This window comes from Numida meleagris, chromosome 6 (assembly GCF_002078875.1).
Source record: "Numida meleagris isolate 19003 breed g44 Domestic line chromosome 6, NumMel1.0, whole genome shotgun sequence".
Lineage (NCBI taxonomy): Eukaryota > Metazoa > Chordata > Aves > Galliformes > Numididae > Numida > Numida meleagris.
Genome location: NC_034414.1, coordinates 15,768,792 through 15,793,171, shown reverse-complemented (window position 1 = coordinate 15,793,171; position 24,380 = coordinate 15,768,792). Strand labels below are relative to the sequence as shown.

At 41.1% G+C, this 24,380-nt stretch overlaps 1 protein-coding gene across 14 annotated transcripts in view; it reads left to right on the top strand.

Moving 5' to 3' along the window:
- TSPAN4 (tetraspanin 4) overlaps nucleotides 1–24,380 on the top strand; it is a 406,942-nt gene that overhangs the window by 45,903 nt on the left and 336,659 nt on the right. For all 14 annotated transcript variants that reach the window (XM_021402766.1, XM_021402776.1, XM_021402775.1 and 11 more), the window contains exon 2: nucleotides 18,541–18,634. The gene's annotated coding sequence lies outside the window, so the exon portion shown is untranslated. The remainder of the gene's footprint in view (nucleotides 1–18,540; nucleotides 18,635–24,380) is intronic.

Here is a 24,380-nt window from a genome sequence, read left to right as displayed (position 1 = left end):
GGGAGCTGATATGGGAGAACCAGCATAGTTTCACCAAGGGCAAATCCTGCTTGATCAACTTGGTGGCCTTTTGTGATGATGTCACTGCATCTATGGACAAGGGAAGAGCCACTGATGTCATCTATCTTGACTTCAGTAAGGCCTTTGACATAGTGCCTCATAACATCCTTCTCTCCAAATTGGAAAGGTACAGATTTGATGGGGGACTGTTAATAGACAAAGAACTAGCTGTAGGATCAAGTCCAGAGAGTGGTGGTAAATGGCTCAATGTCTGGCTGGAGACTGGTGATGAATGGTGTCCCCTGGGGTCAGTGTGGGGGCTGATACTCTCTAAGATTTTCATCAATGACATTGACAGTGGAGTCGAGTGCACCCTCAGCAAATTTGCTGATGACACCAAGCTGTGGGGTGTGGTTGATGCACCAGAGGGATGGGATGCCAGGCTTGAGCAGTGGGCCCAGGTGAACCTCATGAGCTTCAACAAATCCAAATGCAAGATCTTGCACCTGAGTTCAGGCAACCCCTATTACCAATACAAGCTGTGGGATGGAAGGATGGGCAGCAGCCCTGCTGAAAAAGACCTGGGGGTACTGGTGCATAGGAAGCTGGATGTGAGTCAGCAATGTGCTGTAGCAGCCCGGGCTGCATCAAAAGAAGCGTGGCCAGCAGGGTGAGGGAGGTGATCCTGTCCTTCTACTCTGTGCTGGTGAGACCTCACATGGAGTATTGTGTCCAGATGTGGAGTCCTCAGTACAAGAGAGACATGCTCCTGTTGGAGCACGTCCAGAGGAGAGCCACAAAAATGATCCACAGAATGGAATGCCACTCCTGTGAGGACAGGCTGAGAGAGCTGGGGCTGTTCAGCCTGGGGAAGAGACTTGACTTCAAACCTTGGTGCCAGGAATATGTCTCTGGGATATGGCAGGCTGTCTGTATTGCCCGTTCTCTACCATACTGGCACCTTGCTGTAGAGATTTGTTTTCCTGTTTGAATGCTGGTGTTCCAGTCCTTCTGCCTGTTACTGCACATCTACCATCTTATCTAGGGTTTCTATCTCCACCCCTTTGTAGCAATAACTTGACATCTGCTTGCCTTCTGGATGTCACTTCTCGAGTACAGCCTAGTTAACTTCTTTAATGTTGGGTTTTAAATTTTGCAATGATGGAAATACAAATAGCAGTGTGCATCTTTTGCATTACTGCAGCTGTAGCCATGAGAACAGTGGCTTGCAGCTCTGCTTATGACTTGCTCTGTAAACTAGCGTGAAGGATGCTTGCTTTCTTTGAATGTAAAAAAATTTTAAGGCCTTATTTGAAAACTACTAAATCAATTTTCTTTCTGGACCTTCCCCCTACGGCTTTTAATATATTTTGGAAATGGGGCCCTCTGTTTCTCTTATGCTATCTTCTTGTTTATGGCAAGGCCTTAAATGTTGTTCTGTAACTTATTTATAGTATACACAAATTCTACATGTGGCCTGCAAGAGCGGAGATGTGTGTATTTTAGTCTGGTTGCAAGTCAAGGCTCTTGCTGTCAAGCTGGGAGTGTTCTACAGCAGTTGGTGAGGTAAATTTGCTGTTGGTGATTTTTTTCAGTTACATTAGTGGTTGAGCCTCCCAAAGCTAGCAAGAAGCGTGGGTTGCTGCCTATCTTCCTACAAGACACGAAAAAGCCAAAATGCTTATGTTGACATCTATTAAGCTGTCTCTGTAGCTCTCTTGTTTTTCTGTTTTTGCTCAGTTATATCGCAGAACACTGTGGAGCATGTGGTGCTCATTATGTATTTCTCAATAGGTCAGCAGCCATCCCAACCTAGTGGAGATCCGTGGTAACAAACAGAAGTTGCCAAATTGCTGGTGTCCATCAAACTGAACTGCTTGCAGGATGGGAGGCCATTCACTATTGTTGCCCATTATTACCAAGACTAGGGACTGGGAGATTTAACTTGCATTCTGTAATTTTGAGATGCTGAATTTGTTTCTTCATCTCTTGCTGTCCAGGCTGGGAATGCTGTGGGATTTTAGTGGCAGCAGGGAAATCACAAGGAAGCAGACTTGATTTGTGCCTAGTTATGCAACCATGGAATGACTGCATGATTGTGTTTTTTAAAAAAAAAAAAAAAAAAGGTACAAGCATTCAGGAACTCTGGGCTGTGCTTTGCTATAACACACAGAACGTGTGGCTGCGTTGTGAAGCAAGGATAATGATTGAATCCAGAGCAACAGATCCACAAAGGTGACTGTGATCTGTGCTGGCAAGGAGAAAATTTCACCAATCTCTTTAAGTTTAGCTAACTGGGGGGAAAAAACAATGTACGGTTCTGTTGTTAGCTGCTATAGTTGGAGATTTGAATAGAACCTGAAATGACACCCATACAGTAATATACGTTAAAATGAAAGTAAAAGCGATGCTCCTTCACACTCCCTATCATTAACACACAAAAACTTTTATATTTTAAATGCAGAGCACAAAAGGGTGGTAGAAGGAAGGTTGATTCTTATCATAGTGTGTCCTGCATGTAAAGTAATGGTATTTTTAAATAGAGCCCTTGATTGTTTCTGGTCACTGGGAGCTTGACTTACAAAACAAATATTTTGACAGTAAAAGACACAGCTAGGCACAGATCTAAAGAAAAGACAGGTCCTATGGCATTTAGGCTTTTAGAACAAGTAGATTTCTGACTTTTCCACCTTGTTTGCAATTATAGTGCAGGAAAGAGAAATAAACTGTCCTATTTCAACTCTCAATTTATATTTCAGTGAAATATTGACGTTTGGAGAAAAATGTAAATAAGAGATTCACTCTTTGGTACTTACTGAAAGCAGTACTTGACATTGTGCTATATTTATAAAGCTTGAGTTAACCTCAAAAGTCAAAGCCCTATTATATGGACAACTTGAAAAAAGAACCTTCTAATACTGAAATTTTGGGAGAGCATTGTTCTCAGGAATATCTGAGAAGTTATTTGAATGTCTAAAATAGAATATGGAAAAATTAGGCTAGAATGTAATTCTTATTTTTAAAAGAAACTTAATTTTAAAGAGGATATTTTTACAAGGGGTTAAGTACTTAAAGGAATGTGAAGCTTTGCTTTAAGAAAACAAACTATTCTGTATCCCATGGTGTAATGAGGACCTTCTTTGTGTTTTGGTACAAGCTTGTTGGAGAAGGAATAATAGATGCCTCTGTCACAACTTCAGTCCAACAAGATCTATGAAATCAGCATTAAAAGCCAATGCATCAGTCTGTCACTAGTGCTCTGTTCTGCAGTTGTGTGGCCATGCTGGGAAGATGAATTAGCTGAGTGAGGAAATGGCTTTCTAGTACATTCTTCTGCAGTTGGCAGAGTTGAGTGAGATGAGAACGCTTGACTCTTCTTGCTGATTAAGATTTTGAGATACCTCAGTCTTGAAATACTCTGCACCTGAATAGGCTTGGGAGAAGCTGATCTGTTTTCAGGCTTCATTAAGATGTATAGGGGAAAGTGAAAGCTATGCTGAGGCTGCACCAGAGAGAAATGTTTTCCTGTAAGATACCTGGAGCTTTTCATGTGCAATGGCTTTAATAGGGTGTAATATGCAAAAGCATCTTGTACTGCTCCGGTTCTGTAGGTCTCCTTTGTGTCTTAGTTTTGCACAACATTTCTAGGCTTAGGTGAAACAGCTCTTTCATGTTATTCCCATTTTACCCATTGAGTAGTCCTATTTTCTTACATCTAAAGTGTAGGATTTAGAGTAGGAAAAATCAGTAATGTTTCAAGATCATAATTATCGATTTCTATGTTTAATGCTGGGTTGCAAAGGGAAATTCTTTAGCTGGATTAATGATCAATGACACTATTAATGCTAAATGAGTCCATCAAGATCATGTTATTACCATAAATGCCAGAGGAATGAATCATGATTAGTCTATTGTTTTACAGTTGCTACTTTGTCTCATAGTAAATGATATTGATAAAAGGGGTGCTGGTATGACTGCTGGTTAAAAAGCTTGACTCATTTAAATTTGTGTTTAAACTGTTCAAAAATTCTTGATAAATTCCTGAAGACAGAACTTGCAAGGAGAGGTGAATTTTTTTTTTGGAAGCCTCAAGTGGTAGCAATGACACAAACAAAACGCAGCCTAGTGCCAACTTTGAATGTGAATTCATGCTTAGTGTAGATCAAAGTATCTTTGCCATCCTCACTAAATACTTGTATAATCTGATGTTTGCACGCTTGGATTGCGACCTCTAAACTAAAGAGGTTATGATCATTTTTCCTGTATAAGCTGCAGGTGTGTGTGATCCTAGGTATAAGAGCATTATTTGAAATTTCACTTATGCTCTTTAGGGCTTGCTGTGTGGTATTTGATAATATGCTTGGATTGTAGTTCCAGGAATTGCTTTTGTAAAGTATCTACAGTACTTCTGTAGTGTATGTCTAGAATACTGCAGTAGGGAATGGTCCCAATTTCCTCTTACCTGTGACTGTGTTTTTTCTTACTGTTTTCCATGCACCATTTTTTTTTCTTTCCAGGGTTATCCACTTCACTGCTAGTTCTGAATGCTAGCATCAGAATGAGAGAGGAAACAGGTAAAGAGCAGGTAGATAGAAGACAGCATGAACCAGATTGCCTTTTTCAGCAGCATCTTACATATCTAAGATTAGAGTGCCTGTTGAACTGCCTTGTCTTGATCTATCCTAGCTGTCTCTATATGCTTTCCTTAGCTGTATCTAAGCAGAATTGAACTTGTTGCACTGTGTGGTTCAGTCTGGCTGTTCAGATGATCCAGTCTGTTTACACAGGCTAGCATTACGAAGAAGCTGTGTAAATTGACAAACCATGAGCCATGAGAATATATTCATATATTGTTTAAAGTACTGAGGACTGGTCTTTGTAGAAGCTGCACTCCTTGGAGCGTGTTGAACCCCAAATAAAGAACAGAGATGTCTTGTTATCCAGGGAATGTCTTCAAGTACTGGAATTCCAGAATTTTGCCTCTCTTGAGAGTTTCGTTGAGATCCTCTTTGGTGTTCCAAGGAGAGCTAGTTATGCTAAGAAAGATGGTGCTGGGGACTGCAAAAGGCTTGGAAGATATGCTATGATCCACAGAAAGGGTGAGTAAAGGTGACAGCTTTATGAATATTGTCACAGAACCAGACCAGCTCATAAGAAGGCCACGATTCTTTGCTGGGTTCTGTTTTTGCTAGACATTAGAGGATGGATGTTACTCTTCATGTGTGTTCTTGTAACCAGTGTACTCAACAGAAAAATGTCACTTGGTGACTATGTTGTATAACGTGTGCCTGATGCTGTCTGCGGAGCTGGCAGATATATTTATAATGCTAGGGGAATCTGAGTAGCCACCTACACAACTGAAATGTTTTCAGGAGATAATAGCTATTGAACAGCTTGAAAAGACCAGTAGAGACTCTAGAGGGTTAAATGGCAATTTTGACCTTATGGAAACTTTACTTGCTGATGTCACAAAGGAAGTGTTAGCTGAAGAGAGAGAGAGAAATCTTTAATAGAATTACTTCCAGACTTACAAAATGTACTTTGCAATAAGATCCATAAAAGTTGTGTGCTTCTTAAAAAGAAAGCAGGAGCAAGAGGGTAAACTGTGCCTTCTCTTCCCTGGTGCCGCCTTCGTTTTGTGGAATCAGTCTCTACTTATCCACACTGTTTAATGTTCACTTGCCTGGCCATGGGAATATCTCACAATATGCAGTGGTGATTACATCTGAGATCAGGGGTGAGGAGCTTCTTTTGTTGAATATATAACTTTAACTTTATCCTGTAGTAGATGGAGAACAATCAATACCGGTATCAGCTATTCATATTCTGGAATAATAACCCTAGTGGCTTTTTTCAGTAGAATGTTACTTTTTGGTAAATGGACGGGCTCAATCAGTGCAGAATGACTACTTTGATTAAGCAAAGAAAAAACAACTCTAAAGAAGTTAGAGCAGAGTGAGGATGAGCCACTGCACTGATCTTGTAAAGCTGTTTTTGTGCTTCGGGAGTACACGACAGGAAGAGCTGTCCTGAGCTGGCGAGACCAGTCTCCTGCTGCATTCTGTGAGCTTTCTGACCAAGTGGTGGTGTGCAGCCCTATGTGTTGAGGTCTCTATTGTTACTCCTTAAAAAGGTATCAACCTTGGATTGCCCTCAGGTAGCTTCAGCGAATGAATAAACACAGGACGATCTCGGCTTATTTAGCTGTATTCCTCTTGTTTTGCTTCCATGTGTATTGTTTCTTTTGTTACCTTTTTTTTCCTCCTTCTCCACTGGATCTCTAGATAGTTAGTTTATTTTATCTTACAGGCACAACTGAAGGAATTTAGGAGAAATGGATCTGCAGGAATTATCTTCACAAATCCTCTTTATTACAGGTGCCTAAGGTGTCATGTATTGATGTGTAGTTCAAATCCATTAATTCACAGGGCAGAAGTTGAGCAAACGAGCCTGGAACTCCTCTGGGATGTCTTTTGAGTGGGAATTTCTTGCAGTATTCCAGAGAACTGTTACCACCAGTATGTACTGGGCATGCCTCATCTATTGCAGATGGAGCTATAACCATTTATGTGGGTGACATTTGCCTGTGCATTCAAGTTGTGAAGTCCAGGAAAACATGATCGCTTGCTCTCAGGCAGGGGGAGAATGAGCTAGAGAAAAATCTAGGTCTACAGTCAAAATCCTTCCTGACCTTTTTTGCATAGTAACGAAGACTGGCACTCTGCTCTTAAAAGGGAAAATATATTCTTGGAGTGATAGTAACAAAAGATGCATGAGCTCAATTCTGGCTGTGTTGCAGTAGGTGCAGCAAGGACATGGAAGAGACTGGAAGGTGTGGAGATTTGGAGTGGCACTTTAGGGGTATTAGTTTTGGTGGAATATAGGAGTATTTTTTAATATTTAGAATTTCAGATGTTTTCAAAGGATGTACATAACTTTTTTTAGATTACCCCATGAATTCAGGCTGTGCCTTTATTCCTGTATCTTCAGAGACAGCATTATAAAGGTAGAAAGGAGAACTCGTTGGTTCACGGAGAATGTCAGACTTTGGGGATGATGAGAGAAGGGAAGTGTTTCTGAATTTACTTTGACTGAAAGCTGTACATGTGAATTGGTGTTAGCAAAGCCTTTACACTGTGTGCGACTGCTTCATAAGTGCTGGTAAGTAATACCATTATGGGCACTTAGGGATGGCTGGACTATGAGTACAGAATACTGATCTATAGATTATTTTTTTCCTTAGCAAAAGATACCCCCCTGTGCCAGCTGTATTTAAAGCTATAAAGAAAAGTTTTGAAAAGCTTGACACAGCAGCTGTCATAATTTACTGTAATGTCCTGCTGTTTAGGATAGCTAATGAACGTGTTACTTTCCTTGGATATCTTGAGCCAGATCATTAGTCATTATAAATGGGCCTGGCTTCATGGAACTGGAGGGAAGTCCATGCGTTTCACCCTACTTGAGAACCTGTATCCTAGTGGGCATAGCAGGGCTGTGCAAGGCTGAGGGGATGCTCAAGGAAGGACCCTGGTTGGTTTGTTAGTAGTCTGGATTAGGAAGGTGAATCGCCAGAGCAAAGTGCTTTCTTTGATGGAAGGAGAATGACTTCTGCTTTGAGTCTCTCTTCCCTCACTTCTGCTCCTTAATTTCACCAATATTTGCATTTTCCTCCAAGCACGCAGTGCAAGGAGGACACAGCTATGTATACATTCAGGTCTGGGAAAAAATATTACCAGTTCCTTGTATCAGAAACTGAAATGCAATTGCAGGTTACTTAATCATATTTGCTGGGAAGTAGAGGAAAATGGGAATAGGTAGTGATTGATAAAAGTAATTTATGTTGACAGACTAAGATATAGAAAAGAACTAGTGTGGAACTGCTGACTGGATTTGTGTTGACTGGAGGTGAAATTGTGTACCTGGCTTAGTGCTGGGAATATTATGGCATGGTGTAGAACAGAGATGAAAAACAACTTGGAAATACAAGTTTGGATTTGTTTCTTAAGCAACTTTTAGCAACTTATGTTTCACAGCCTGTTCATAATGAGGAACTACTTTCTTTCAACCAGAGTTTCCTTAGCTTCCTGCGGCTGACTTTCGGCTCTTGTTCTCAACCTGCTGTGAGGCATTGTCCCCCTGCCTCATCTCCCGCAGGCTGTATAACGTTAAAGCAGACCAGAAGCAAGAGGATGTTATCTTCATAGCAGGGGTTTGCTTATATCTTAAGTGATACAAAGTTTTGACACAGCCACAGCATATTTTGGAGTTATAATCTCACTGTAGGTAGCAACAGCAGTGTTTCTCATAGCTGAAGATTAAATACATGCTTTGGCCGGCCATCTGCTCAGGGCAGGGACCAACTCATTCAGGGGACTTCAGACAGCCCCAGTGTGTTGGTGGTGCTTACAGTATTCTGTGAACAGGCCTTTTCATAATGAGCCTGCTTGGATTATGGGTGAGTGAGAAGAATTTTATTGTGCTTCAACTTCTGGCAGCAACGAAACCCATATTTTCCTTTTTGCTTGTGTCAAGAAAACAATGTGTATTATATGATGCGTGAAATGTCTGACTTGAGGTATTCAGTTTTGTCCTCTGTGGTCTGTGTGCAGTGCCCTATGCTTGGCTCTTGTTTTTGATTCAGTGGGAAGTGTGCTGAGTGACTTCTTGTAGCTTCACTACAGCACCTCACAAAATTCTTAAGAATGTTTGAGGCCTTTTGTTTTCATTAGAACAATACAAATTAGTTGTAATGGATGAGCATCAGCAAGAGTACAGCACCAACTGGACAAAATGATTACGAATGTGCATATGAATCTCATGAGAGAGCTGTCTTAGACTGTGTTGGAATAAGAAGTCAGAAGAGTGAAAGCAGTTGACAGGAACTGCTGGAGAGAATTAAGGAAGGACTTTATGGTTTTTATTAATTTGTGCGCCTGGTATGATTCTAACAAGAAATGTGTTGGTTACCTGTAGGGCTGTTAGAATACCTGTGGTCAGTGAGCAGTTATCCCTGCAGTTAAATCTCTACTTGTAGCATTTAGTCTACTTGACCAAGTCTTGCATAATTGTGGCAAACACCAAGGCAGAAGGAAAACTGAAATGAAAGGCTTTAAGTGTGGATTTTCTGCATTTTCTCTCAGTGCTTGAATCTTTGAGAAGGACTCTGTCTTGTCGCTATCTTGTCTGTCTTGCTCTTGTACATATACATATTTCTGTTTTTCTTCATTTTCTACTATAAGCAATAATTATTTGTATAATGTACTGCCTGACGTGTCCCAAGCAAAACCAGAATTTTCCATAGTTGGACATACTAAACAACAAAAATACTCTCCCAATATCTGTCAAAAGACAGATTTTGGTCCCAAGATAGACAATACTTCACGTAACTGCACTCCATTGTATGTGAGTACTGAGGTGCAGAAAAGTAAGGACTTGGTCCTGTTGATATCGACTTGTCTGTGTAACAGAAATCGGGAGGGGGAGGTAAAGAACTGCATCTATTTTCGGGTTGATTTAACTAATATAGTGCAGTGAGATGTTACTATAACTGACCTGGCACAAAACTTTTAAGAATCAACATCTTCATCTTACTTAATGATTTCTAAGCTATTTAGGATTGCTTAACTGAGTATAAAATACAAGTTGACTTGCAGTGTTCTAAGAGAGTCTTTGTTTCTCCAGTAGTACCTAAAACAAATGTAGAAAACAATCTTGATTCTTCAAGATATGTGTTTGGTTTTTCCGGAGCTCAGTGGTGCTAGCAATCACATTAAAGCAGTTCATCCTCTGGATGGAAGATTGTTGAGGCAGCAGTGACATTGCAGCACAGTGTAAAACTTTAGCATCTTTATTATAGCTACCTAGTTTGTAGCTACTGGCTTAGATACTTTCTAAGCTTCGCAAACAAATATGCTTTGGAAACTGATCTTGCCTAAAAGGTGAGTTTAACTTCTGTTTATATCACAAATAAACAAAAAATTGTATTGAGTCTCTTGACACTGGGACCATGTGCTTGAGAGTGTTGCCTAAGGTGACTAAATTTTTTGCAGGACTCTAGAAGTGTAGGGCAGCAAGTCGTGCACTCTTGGGAGTGCACTGTGACAAGAGGAGGTAGTGTGTGTGTGTCTGACAGGATTTGGCTGGAACCAAGTTGGATGTGAATGCTCACTCCAGAAAGGGACTCAGGCCTGAGATCATTCAGGGAATTCCAGCAGTAAGGCTGTCAGAAAACAGCTTCATGAAGCACTTGTTGAGATGAAAAAACCGTGGATGGTGTGAGTGCTGCTGTCCTAGCCCAGACAGATCTGAGTTCTGCTCTGCTTTACCCGCTGGCACATTCATGTTCAGTGCTGACTCCATTTGCCAAATACCAGCGCTTTTAAATTACTGCACAGGAGCTCTTTTTGCTAAGTGCCTGCCGTAGCTGCACTAAGTTTTGATGCTGGTCCAGCAAGAGCATGTTCCTTTGTAATAGTTGGCTGATGTGCTCCTAGCTGTTGCTAGGTTGTCCTGCCAGCACAGGGGCCTGTGGCCAGATCCACTTTCTCTGTGACCAGGTGGAGGATCAAAGCAAAAGGGAATTGTTACAACATGAGGCGGAAAACTTTTATTTGGCTTGTGTGGTTTGGATGATTGGTTTAGGAGAGCCAAAGATATCTAGATGTGCCTCAGAACCGGAGATGTTTTGTTATAGCTCTGTGAAGTTACCACAAAGGGCAAAGATAGCATGGGTGTTTTTTCCTCCCTGGAAATACCATGGTAAAAATTCTATGTTGTAGTTCATTGCTGTGGAGATTTTTCTTGGAGCAAAATATGTGTCTTAGTTTTGTTGCTGTGGATACGTGAAGATATCAGTCATTCTCAGTCAGTAGCTTTTTTATTCTTTTTTTTATTTAAGTACAAAAAGAGGGGGAAGGGAAAGAAAAAGAAATACTTTGCAGAAATCTGAGCACTAAGCAACTTACAGTGCTGTGTCCTTAAGTGCATCACTTGATTGATTGGGGTAGGGAATTAAATGACATATAAACTGCTGATGTTACCATTAAAATTTCCTTTACCTATGTTGGCTTCTTTTCCTGTCTTCCTTACTCCTTCATAGGTGCTTCTGAAGATTTGTTTGGGGTGTGATCGTGGGATGGCATTTGCCTGACTGCTGCTCCCTGTTGAGCTGCGTGCTTGCTGGGGGTGTGCAGGGCTGTTATGGGAGGGCTTGGTTCAGCTCTGCAGCAGACTGCTTGGGAAGGTCACTTCTGCCTTCCTATATGATGTGTTGTGGATTATCCCAGGGCAGCTTGGCGAGTTAGTGAGACTCAGTGTTATGCAGCAGTACTAGCTGGGCTGCTGAGAGGGCATGGCATAACCAAGGCCCCTTAGCTCATAGGCTATCAGTTTGCTCTGGCAGTGCTATGCTAGCCTTGCTCAGAGCGTTCTTGTACCCTGTTCTTTGGGCAGTGGGAAGCACCCTGCTGTTGCTGGTGTTCCTTCCTCCTAGTGTCCTGGGTCCATACTCTCTACAGTGTGGGGAGGGCATTCATTCTCCTGCTCATAAGGATGACAGGGACAAATGTATGAAATATTGTGATACTAGAAGAGAGGTATCAGCTCTCTAGGAACTGGAATACTTCCTTTGGAAATACCCATGACATCCACTTAAAGACAAGTGAGAGACAGTTGGCTCTGTCTAATGTATTTTCGAAGCTAAACACCTGTCATGTTTTTAAAAACATCCTATGTTTCTGAAGCCCTGGAACAGTTTAAGATGACAGAGCAAGTACTGAAATGGATGCATTTAAACAGCGCTATGTCTATATTCGTGTGTGTGAGTACACATGAAATTAAATACGCTATCTGAAAAGAAACCTACTTAATGGCAAATTTGAAATAATAGCAGACCAAATTAAGACTTAAATTTTCTGTTTAATAGCACTTGAAATAAAAATTATTAACCAGTGTAAGTTTGGCTAGGGCTTTAAAGGGAAAATAAGTGCTTGAACTACAGGAAATCAATAGCTTAATAGTCTGGAAAAAGAGTTTACCGCAATACCAGGGCAACTGGTGAAAGCAACAGCCTATTCTGCAGGTGTAGGGACAATACTTGTCATTCAAGTTTTTCAGCAATTTCAGTTGTGCCATGAGGAACTTGTAACTTTGAGACTGATTGAGAGTTGAAAATGCTGTGTAGTTTGAGCCATAGGGGGACTGATGAAAAGTCAAGTCAAGGAGCATGAGATACTATCTTACTCTACTAAAGCCAGTCATGTTTCTTTGCTTTCTTTCACTGTAAACAGTGCTATTTTAAAAACAATTGCATGTGTAAAACCTGTTTGGATGAACTTTCTTCTCCTAGTGTGCTGTCAAGGTTGGGGTAGTTTAGGTAATAAAGTTGGCTGAAGTGATGTTTTCGCAAATTTTAATTGGGATTCAGTTTTCTTCCAGGAGCAGCTTGGTGTAAAGTGAAAGTTTTAAAAACAACCAAACCACCAATACTCCAACTCTAGTAAAAGGGAAATCTAGCATTCACCTAAAAATGGCAAAAACATACTTGAATAAATGTATGATTTATTGCATAACTCCCTACTTAAATGAATGATGATGTATCTTAAACTCACTTACCAAACTCCAGCGTGTGGGGTATTTTAAGCTAAACATCTGTGTTTTTGTAGTTACCAAGCAGGAAGTTTCAGAAAGGTATAACAGCTAAAAACAAAGTCCAAGTTAAAAACTGCTGATTTTAGCCAAAGTTCTGTATTTTGGGCTTTTAATCACTTGGATTTAATTAGTAACACTGAAGCTATTTATTATTGCTGGGGTCTGTCCAGAGGGCTGTCCCCTCTGATTGTTACGCTGCTGGGTGTTCACAGCTCCATAGCCTCACTTGTGCAAGCCTAGGGAGGAGAGAATAATAGTTATGTCTGGGAACCTCAAGAGATGACCTAGCACAACGCATTGAATTTCACATGATTATTTTACACAATTAACAATTTCTGTTCCCAGAGCAACCTATTTTATTTAATGACAACAGTACAGATAGCTTTAGGTTTCTTGTAGTTACGCTCAGTACAAAGATATTGAAGAATCTACTACCCGTTTGCCTACTTAAAGATATGCTGGCCTTCTCAAGCTGCACGGGGGCAGTCGCATCCTACCCATGGGATGGACTGTCCAGTGTGACTCCATGTAGAGTGCCCAATGCATGGAAAAGCTTTATCTTTCTGCACTATACTTGGGAAGTCTTTTCCCTAGGAGAAGAGGGAACTTTTTCCTGGGTCAGACTGAGACAAGGGATCAGAAAACAAGGATCACTGATCTCTCAGCTTTCTGTGCTAAGCACTGAGCACAGATGCCTTTGCTAACAGAAACACAGGATGAAAGTACTTAACAAAACCTTATCAAATGAATATTCCAGGCTGTGTAATTCTATCTGGGAATGCTACTAAAAGATTAAACGTGTGACACGTGGTTATGTTGCTTAATACAGTGCTGGAAAGTGTCCATCTAGTATTACAGTAAGGCATACAATAGAGTAGAAAGAGGTGAAATATGTTAGTTGGCTGGCTGTGTAGCTGTACTCTGAGTCAGCTGCTTCTGAATAAACTGGAACTCTTGTGTATTTACTAGTTTCTGTAACTGCTGTTGGGTAAAGCAAAGGTGAAAGAAGAATATCCCCTGGGGCTTTAATCTCGGACAGAGGAGAAATTTCTTTAGTTGTACACACATCTCAAGAGTACAGGATCACAGCTGATCAGTAATATTTGCAGCTCTGTACTGGCCCTTGGCATAGGGGATGTAGCTGTGAGCTGGAGCTTTATTGATTTAGTGTTTACTCAAGATCTTTTTTTGCTGTCAGACCAACTTGGTAGCAGAAGCTCCTTTTTGGAAGACAGTACACTCACAGTGCACTTGTGAGCACTGGGCAGACTGCTTGAGTAGCGATCTGCTGTTTGCCCTAACTCTAATGGAAGTCACACATTCTCATCCATTTAGGAACTGAGACACAAGTATGTTATAGGCAGATATTATGTACCTTGTAAAGAGCAACTCTAAAGAATAAAATCAGTCCAGGGCCCTTGGTGATGAGAGAATCAGATGTAGGAATACAATTGTCAAGGTTAATGCTGATATAAAGAGCTTCCTTAGAAGCTTCCAGTCTTTCCTTAGCTTCCTGTGGCTGACTTTTGGCTCTTGTTCTCAACCTGCTGCGAGGCTGAAGAGAGCATCAATATTTAATCTTTCATATGTGGTTATGTACGTGTAACGTATAATCTCTCTCTGTAGATTAAAACAAACAAAGCAAACAAAAATACTCAGCAGATGGGGTTTCCAGGAGGGTTGATTTACATGTTAAAACTTGAGTAGATATCAATGCTTATCTGTCAGCTTTGGTTTTTTGAGTACATGATGGTGGGCATGAGTATGGGGGAAATATGCATACTGTGGTCTTTTGTGAAGCTGAGGAGATACCTTGCTTCAAGCAGCAGGAATTGAAGAAGGAGATTCCAGATAAACAGAATGATACCAAGGTGCCAAGTGGAGTTTTTGTTTGAGGAAGAGAGCACGTGGGCAAAAAAAATACAAATATTTGCAGTGGGTGGTGGTGAAGAGGTAAAACTTGCCAACACTTATTTCTGATAATTTTCTCTTAAAAAAAAAAAAAACAAACAAAAAGAAAGCAGTGTTCATATCTGCTCTAAAAAATATTTCCCTCAGCCACTTCTATTTAGTAGGACTTCTCAGAATAGCTGTTTGTTTCTTTGTGTTATGAGCACTGCTGATGCAAGAGTACAGGCTGTAGGCGTCCCAGTACAGCTGCAGTAGTTGAAAGAGCAGAGACTGGAAACTGCCTCTTACCACTGGTTGAAGTTGCTGTCCTCATTTGTGTGGCATAAGATGTTTGTGTGTGTTCCCTTCAGGATATGGAAGCTGGGTTGCTTTGCCCATGTATGTCCTGTGTGCCATTGTGACGGAAATCTGAGAGATTTCCCTTCTCTGCTCTTTTGGGCAATATCTAGCTCTGGACATCTATGGGAGCACAGGCAAAAAAGTCAGTCTGTAATACCCCATGGGAAAAGCCATGTAGCAAAGCTTTTACTCCTTTCTAGGGCCACCAGTGCCATCAGTGCTATGGTAATGCATTGGTAATGGGTCAGTTTCTCACAACTGCTGCCCCAGTGGGAGCAGCTGGATGATTGTCAGATCATGGATCTTCCCTTGAGATGTAGAGGGAGAGTGAAAGCAGTGGAGTGGTAGAGTTTGTTGATTAGGCTCAGAAAAATGCAAACTAAGTAATGTTAGCATGTTGTGCTACTTAGCTTCTCCAAACTGCCCGGTTCACTCTTTGCCTTTGAACAGTCCAATAAGTAGCAGTAAATTCTGGACAGCGGTAGGGAATCAACCAAAAGATGTTTACATCTAGAAACTAAGTTTCTTGTATGATGTTCAGGGAAACAACCACCAAGAAATAGCTCTCCTTAGGTCACTGTAGAATCACCTGGACCTCTGTGTGTCTGACAGTAACTCAAAGCAATGCACAGGAAAGAGCACTAAAATGTAACGGTGTTTCAAAGTAAGAAAACTAGAGAGCAGCAGGGCTCTTGCCTAGCTCAGGGTGTCCCAGTTCCTAGAAAGCTGAGCTGTCTGTGGCAGGTCTTTAATCAGACAGTTTGAATTTAGGCATTACGACTTGATTCAGCCTCCCTTGCAAAGCTGTAATTTCCTCACTTAAGAACCTGTGAATTGAGCCTGAAGAAATCTCCAAAACACTTGGGAGTTGTCAGATTTTCCCTTTAGATGGACTGCAGGTTGTGTGGTGCACATCAGACAGCCAGCAAGCATTTAACAAAGGCCAGGACAGAAAGATTAAACACGTGCCTCTTGTTTCTGGAGCAGGATGTCTAGTGTAACTGGCTTAGGAAGGGAACAGTGTTGCACTAATTGGAGTTATACTGCAGCTGACATTCCTGTTATTATTCATGCAATGCTTTGAGGCCCTGTTGTGCTCAGCAACGCATAATAAATAGACATAAACATCTTGTAAAAGATGATCCCTGGATTATCCCTGGAGACAAAAAAAAAAAGGGAAGAAAAAGAAATTGACCTGAGAATGAAAGTGGAGATGCAAGAAGACAAAATGTCTTGCCTGTAGGCATATATACAGCGGATTTCTGGCTGAGAGGGAAATGGAGCCCTGGTCTTTCTGCTTGTGATGCTGAGGCCTTTGCTGAAACTATAGCCACCTTGGCTCATGCCTTGGGTAGGTTAACGGCTGTATGTGCAGTGACTGCTGTATTCAGAGGAAATTTTTGAATGTCTTCTAGATTAGAGGAGTAGATTTATATGGAACATACAGAGACCAATGTCTCTGATTAGTGCTACTGTACCACTCCTGATGGCATCAGCAACCTCTTTGAGGAGGCAGGGTTCGAGCCTGAGTATTCTTACATGACCTAGTTTTCACTGACATTATTTAACCGGCATGATGAAAGCGTGGTGGTACTGGGTTTTATGTGACCACATGGGCTTACTGGAGACAGTATTGTGTCTGTGCTTCTGCACCTTCTCTGCCTTAACTTTTGAGCTGGTTGTGGACTATGTTGAAAGCACATGTGACTGTAATGTAGATACAGCTTCTGAGATATGCTGTACTTAACTCCTGCATTCCTATAGAATGATAAGATGGGGGCAAGATGTGATCTTGTACACCTGTGCTTGTGATTTTGGTGTTGCATACTCACTAGGTATGCAAATGAATGGTGAGACTGGGCCAGGTCAGTAGTCTGTCTAGCTTTTCTCTTTCGTAGTAGCTAGGCATGCCTGTTGAATCAGTCAACACCAGCCCACAGTAGTAATGGGGAAAGAGGGATTCGTTGGCGTTCTTATTACTTCGGCTTCTAACTTGCCCTCGCTTGATGATTGGATTTGTTTTTCTAGGAAGAATCTTTGCTGTTATGAGTCACTCTGGCTTATAAGGATTTAGCTTTCAGCTGTCTTTTGCCTTATAAGGTGATGTTGCTTCTGGTATTTGTCAAGTTTAAAAAAATATTTGTAATCTAAAAATTGTCAGGCAGCTTTCCTCAAGAAACACTTGATATCTACTTCCTTCATTCTTTATGGGTTGTTTTTCTTTTGGAGGGATAGGGGAGGGAGATTGGAGAGGGAAAACAAAACAAGAAAAACTAAAATAAGGCAACATCCAGGGAATGCATTACTGATGCTCCTTTGGGGACTGCTTGATTTATGTGGCAGTGAAATGTCAGACAGCACTGTTCCTGCACATACCAGGGATATAGCTTGCTTTCTGTTGTTCTGCATTTCTAGACGCTAAGGAAGTCAGTGGCATTCAGCACCTGAGGTAGTGAGATCGAGGGTTCTCTGGTTTATTTGGTTTCAGGAGTCGCACTAGCAAACCAGCCACAGTTGGTCTGTGGACTGAATGTCTTTCATACCCGGGGTTGGGGAGGTGGAATTTCAGTCTTTATCAGGAGGGATGTCAGTGTGTTTATAGTAGCTGAGTTTTAACCTTAAGTGTGTTACAGAGGTGCTAACTGCATTGTGCTTAACTTTAAAAAGAAATATATAATAAAATAAAATAAAAAAAATCCCTGCAGTTCCAAACTTAACACTTAATATACATCAAAATTCCTGTGGCACAAAACGGTAGTGTAATTCATCATCTGCTGTAACTGTGATAAAGCTGCAATGGATGTGGAAAGACTTTTGTTTCTAAGAAATCTATCTGTACTACAGACCTTACTACTACTACTTCTGGAGGTGGCACTGAACTACTGATATTGCATTTGAACATTACTAAGTATTTGAGTATAGCTATAACCAGATTTACTAGACAACTAGACCAGTGGTTTTTTTTTGTTGCTGTTCTTCACTGTGCAGCGTAATTTTGGGGAATTTTACTATTCCCATGCAGAAGATGCCTTTTACTTGTGGTCATTTGCAGCATAAGCCACCCCCACTGATCAGGGCAAATGCTTTGGAGGCATTTCTCAAAGTCTCAAACTTGAGTGGTTAGAAAAATTATCACTGTGACTTCCTGTGACCTTCTGCTTGCACAGGAAACATAAGCTTGTGCTCTTTTCTGAATGCTTTCGATGTATTGTTCCATAGGGGCAACAGAGCTTGTTTCTTGGGATACTAATGGGCCAAAAGCAGATGGTCTTATACAGACACTTCCTACCTGGACTTTCCTCTATATGCGTGGCATGCCATCTTTCTCTTGCCTTTGTGCGTTTGCTCACTTTGTTAGTTTGTGTGATTTTTCGTAAGAAAAGGTAGCCCCTTTAGCTGCGTTTTAATTGTGTATTAGAAATGTGCAAGAAGAAATCTTCTCCAATAAATCAATCAGTATTTGGTGACTTGAGTTTCATTCTAGTGATAAATTGAGGCTGAAGAGTGTGTGAGGAGGTACACAGGGGAGGGGAAGAGCATTGTGAAGTAGGCAGTTGTAATCCTGGATTGAAAAGTGCTCCTGATGTGACTCCTCATCACTGCATGCCTGTTTTACTCATAAATGTGTTTTGTCTCTTGCAGAGGCTTCGTTGAAGGGCTGGCCATTATTGCTGTGGGAGATCAAACGCTACTTCCAATTGCACCGTGTGTATCATCTGTAAAACCACTAGTCACAGTAAGTTTCTCCTATATACTATATTTTCCCTAGTGAAGATCTATTAACTGTAATCTGTGAAAACAATCTTATTCTCAACTTAAACTTTGTCCATTCACTTTACTACCACAAAACACTTTGATTTACCAATCCTAAGCTGAATGGATATATATCACTTGTCCTCCTCAGACTGGATTCTCAGTACTGAAAACTCACCTTTCATGGCTATCTGCACACCTTGTACCCCAAGCCACAGTACAAGGATGACAAGATGACCATGTACTTTTGTCGTTCTGGTTATTCATCCACTGTCCAAGATGCGAATTGCATAAAATATTCTGTTCCTGAGAACAGCTTCTGAAGGAAAAACTTTGTTTAACAAAAAAAGGAGAGAAAATCATTGCTTAGCCAAGGGAAATTGAACCACTCTGCTTGTTCTGAGTGCCAGAAGCAAACACATTGTATACTGATAGTCATAGGCAGTGATGGGAGAAAGGAGGGGGTGTCTCAGTGCTGGGGTGTTCCTGAATTTGTTGCTAGGTGTGCTTTTAAAATGAAAGGCTGGAATTTTTTCAGGGCTTTAAGGGAGCTGGCTGATGGCAGTGCTACTTGGATACCAAATGAAAATTCTTGAAAATTCGTACTTTTTTTACTTTTTTTACTTTTTTTCTACCTAAACAAAATACTGTGAAGAAAATGCTTCCTGAGTCCTACCAGTGATCCCTGAATGTCCCTGTAACTTGTCTGTGATTCTTTTGTCAATAATTCCCTTCTGTCGATAACTCAGTAGAGCAGACGTAGGTGATTTCTTTGATATTTTGCATTGCTTAAAATGACATTAAAATTGTTTGCAAAGCCATCTCTGGTTTTGTATCTTCTATGGGGAATCTATCTGCGTACATAGAAGGGCAAGAGTAAATCTAGGCCTGTGCAAATGTCTGTTATGAGGAAAATGTGAGGACTCAATGAACAACAGAAAAAAAAAAAAAGGTAAGTGCTTGAGGGAGCTTAGGACACTTGTGCAATTAAATACCACTGAGTATTAAGGTGGCATGGATTGGGTAAAAAGGGAAGTATTTGTGCTCAGAAAACTGATTTTCTTGAGAAATAATGACAACAGCAGGAAGAAAAAACATTTTAAAAGGAAAGGCCCCACAATCTCTGAAAGGATATAGGAAAGAGAATTGAACAAAATGTGTATTACTAGCCTCTGTCAATATTGTTGATGCGTAAATTACGTAAGATACAGAAACTGAAAAAATGCATTTTTCTAGTGAGCTTTTGTTTCTTTGGAAAGACGGAGCCAGTTTGCAGCATATATAGTGAAGAATAATTATCAGAAATTGAATATTGAGCCAAAGTAATCATTTTAATCAAAAGTAGTTAGAAATTAAGCAGAGTCAAAGGAAATGCAACTGCTCAGCTGGAACACTGCTTCTAGTGCTGCAAATGTCCTCTAAGATGCATATTTTATGTATTAGGAATATTGATCAAGGCCACAGTGTACCTAGATTTAGCTCTGTTTTTCCTGATCATCGTGATCAAAAGCCAGCTCTTCAAGTTCCACTACTTGTTCTATGATCAAGAGCAGTGGAGTTAGTGCTGGTGTGGTGGGGGACCCTGATATTGTATGAGGTGGTTAGCGTGGCTCCTCTTTCCTTCTGATTTAACACAATGCAGAAATAAGTGCTTTAATTGCAAGAAATTGAATTCTGTATTCTCTGAGGTTGTCTAGTAAATCTGCAAATGAACTTTACCTCTGCTAAAAGAAGCACCATCTTGTCACTGATGCTGCATATGATTTGGTTTCCTTTTTTTTTTTTTCCTTTTCGTGATGAAGAAAGAGGATTATGCATGGATGGGAAGTGAAGGGAAGGTTGCATACTATGCTAATGATACTGAGGTGTCAATATGGCATCCTGACATCCACTGTCCCACTCTGAGCACCTAGTGCATTTCACCTCCCCGTATGAAAATGCTTCAATCTGGGGCATCAGAGGATGCAAACAGCTCTCAGGGTCGTGTTCATGTGGCTATATTGGAATGCTTTGCCTGGTGTTGTCATGTCTGCTTAACTCAGCTGCTCTGGCTGTCATGTGTTGGCTTCGCATTGGGTTTGTGGGGAAGACTTTCACCTTTGCTTTCCCAAATGTCGCCACTCTTTTCAGAGACTGATTATCTCATAGCTGCACAGCCTACCTCAAAATAGATGCTATTCCCGGTGTGTCGATGAGTAGGATCTTGAAGGAATTGACAGCTATAAAGCATTCCCTCTGAACTCTGAGATGAAAGCAAGCCATTTCCTTTCTCCTTCCAGAGATGTTTGGTTTCTTGGTGGGTTGTTTTGTTTTGTTTGTTTTAGTTTTTTTAATGCAACTCATATCAGATACCATAGCAGTATCTATGGCAGCGTGCTGTGATGCTTCATGCTTTGGGAAACTGGGAATAGGGAAATGAAAGACAACTCTGCCAAGAGGCTTCAGTCTGTGTTGCTTGGGTGGAACACAGGACTCTTGTGGCATTACCTGAATCTCACTGGTGACAAAGTGTGAAAAGGTGTAAACTCAAGTTACAGCTTACATGTTGAGGTTGCAAGGATGCTCCTTGGCATTTGATCTGCTTACTTACTAATGGTGTGGTGTATGGAACAGAATAAAGAAATCTGTTAGGCTCTGTGCTGCAAAGATATACACCAGCCATGCTTTGGCTCCCAGCCCAGGGTGATAAGGATGGCTGATCACATGCTCTTCCAGTGTTGACAGTTATTACTGTAGGGGAGAGATGTGACTTGGGTCTAAGGCAGGAGTAACAGTGTGAGTGCTTTTTAATGGGAAGGTGGATTTTAGGAAATAATGTAATTTCTGTTCTACAATAAAAGGAAACACCAGGAATTTTTTCGTCATGCACTTTTTCTTAATTTTTTTCTTCAACTTTGACTCCTAGCAGTGTCCTTGCATCCTAAAATATGCTGGTAGTTAAAAATCTCTCATTATATCTGTGGTTCATCCTGTCTCATAAACTGTTCCTCGTCATTCCAGAGCCTACTACCTCAGAAAATGTAAAGAAGTGGGCTGTTTTGCGGAAATAACTCTGTATTTGATCCTTATGAAGGTGTTTGGAAGAACTGAACAAGAAAGCAGTGTAGGAACTTGGAGGGTAGATTAATTGCATTCCTGTTTCAGGCTGTTTATTCATAGCTTTACCTTTAAGGCAAAAAGAACTATTTTTAGCTTGCCTTTTTTCCCCTCCTTATTAACCCAAACAAATGTCTTACTCAGAGGAGAGGGTGGAGTTGGGAGGAAGGAAGGGTGGAATTGCAGTGGCTTCATTAAATCAGTTTCAGGACCATCAATGCACAATTTCATTTTCACATTACGGTTCTGAGTATGCAAGAGTCACTCTGCGTTTTCCAGAGAGGGAAGCTTTGTGTGCAGAAGGGGAGAGTGAGGACCCCTAAGGCAGTGAGGCAATTATGGAAAGCTTATGACTTCTTCTGAGTTTTCTTTCTCCCTGCGTGTTTTTTTTTTCTGGTTACCTCTGCTATGGCTTAGTTTGTTATGTCCAAGGAAAGGTGTGGTTTGGTGATAGTTAGCTCAGGTAGCTGCTAGCATTGCAAGATGCAGGCCATTTAGATGTTGCTAAAGCACATGTAAAGCAGAAAGGATTGCTGAATCTGAGGCCTGTAGATCTGATCTGTAACAAGTGTAAATCCTTTGAGATGGACTGACAGACAACCTTGCAGCCACTGCTGTCTGGTCGATGCTGCTTCATTTCCTTGAGTTTCTTGGGCTTTAATGCTGGTTCTTCAGTAGCTGTGAAGTCTTCCCCTCCCTTGGCTGATAAGAGATGAATGACTGTTGCAACAGAATCTGTGAAGTCTTCCTCTGTTAGTAGGAACGGAGAACTGCTCACGTTGTCCTGCGTGAGTGTTCAGGCTGCTCAGCACTGCATCCTAATTAATTTCTTCTTGATATGTATTGACCCTGTTGTGTGTTCTCCTGCCATGCTGGACAACTGGTGAAGAACAGAGGTTGTTTGTGTCTATTAAAAAATACAAACCCCATATCTCTACTTTTTTTTAGAAATAAAAAAGTAAATCCTTTTATGTCCATCTCCCCTATCATGCATGTCGGGGGTTCCTAGTTTTCCTCTTGCTACTGTTACTAGACCCTGTGTATGAGCTCAGAGCTGGACAAGACAACCTGACTTTCCAAACTTTAGTCCTAGAGAAGACTCCCTGCTGCTGAAGATGAACATGAGACAGGAGCCCTTTCATCAGACTCTCAGGTTCTCTCTTAACTGCTTTCTTCTAGTGTTCCTCTTCTCCCACTTGGAGGCTGCTGCAGAGAACAACTGCTCTGTACTTGGATTTTTCTGATCTCTAGCACAGAACTGTTCATGGTTACCTTATCTCACTGCTGCACCAGGATCACCCTATGGGTTAAACAGCTCTTTGTTTCTTGCTTCTTCCTTCCCTTAGCTTATTTACACCAATCCTGTCCCTTATCACACTGTGTTCTACCAATTTAAACAAGGGAAGCTCTCCTGAGATAGGCCTCTTATTCTTAGCAGCGATTCTGTACACATATTCTCATTTCAGTTAATAATCTCTGACTTGTAGTGTGACAGGTACTGTTCACAATGAGTGGGAAAGGTCTGCTTTCAATACCACTAATTTCAGCATCTAAATGTCAACTGTGATTTAAGCTAGATCACATATTTGAGAAGGATCTTCTGGTCTTGCTTTGAAGACAGCTGTAATGGGACTCTTTCCACTTTAGGGGAGTTCTGTCAATGGATACTTTGATGTTTAAATAGGTACCTTAATTTGAATAGGCTACATTTGGCAGTGCATTCTGAAAAGCCTTTCTTTGTTAGTTTACTTGAGGCTTTTATTATTCAGAAATCCAATTTTCTTGAAAGTGCTCTTTTACTTGTAGACTATGTAAAGCAATTAGTAAATGATATGGATCTAAACTTCAGAATCGGAGCACTCCCATTCCAAGAAAATGTCCCTTTTAAGGTATCTTTCAGTATCCAAAAATGGCTCACTATCTTCCATCTCTGGATGACACTGGGCACTGCACCAGCAAGAGTGTTTGTAAAGAATGAAAATAAAGTCCATTATTTATGACCTCTCTGAGCTTCCCTGGCTTGTGTGAGGAAAGTGAAAGTACTTGGAAATACTTCACCTCCCCCTGGATTTCTGGCTTCTTTGAAGGTTGTCTTGATCTTTGTGAATAATCTTTGGCTTATGCTTTTGATTTCATGCCAGCAAACTAAATCTTTCTATAATGCGCATTCCTTCAGGGTTTGTATATCATGAAGATTTGAGGGATTTCTCCCACTGTTCTGTATAGTGCCATTCCCCTTCATCTGGCATGGAGGAACAGCAGGATATGGTTGTGAGCAAGGCACAGTCTGCCACGTACAAAGTCAGGGTTTGTTACCTGGTTGTGCTGCAGGCTCTTTACCTGTCTGAGGGCAAACTGCACAATTGCTTCCTGTACCTGGCTTTAAACTATGGGCAATGACACTTGGACCAGCTGAGAGTCTGCTTTCCTAAATGCTTGTGCTGGCACATTCTCTCTGACTGTTTAGCTGTTGGAGTTATAGTGATGGTAGTGCAAAGCTACCAGTGCAGATCAACTGTTGGCCCCCAAAATCTACCTGAAACCGGTTGCGAGATCGTACCCAGAGAACGATGATCAGTGGTTCAGTGTCCGAATGAGATCGTTGACAAATGGTGTCCCTCAGGGGACAGGAC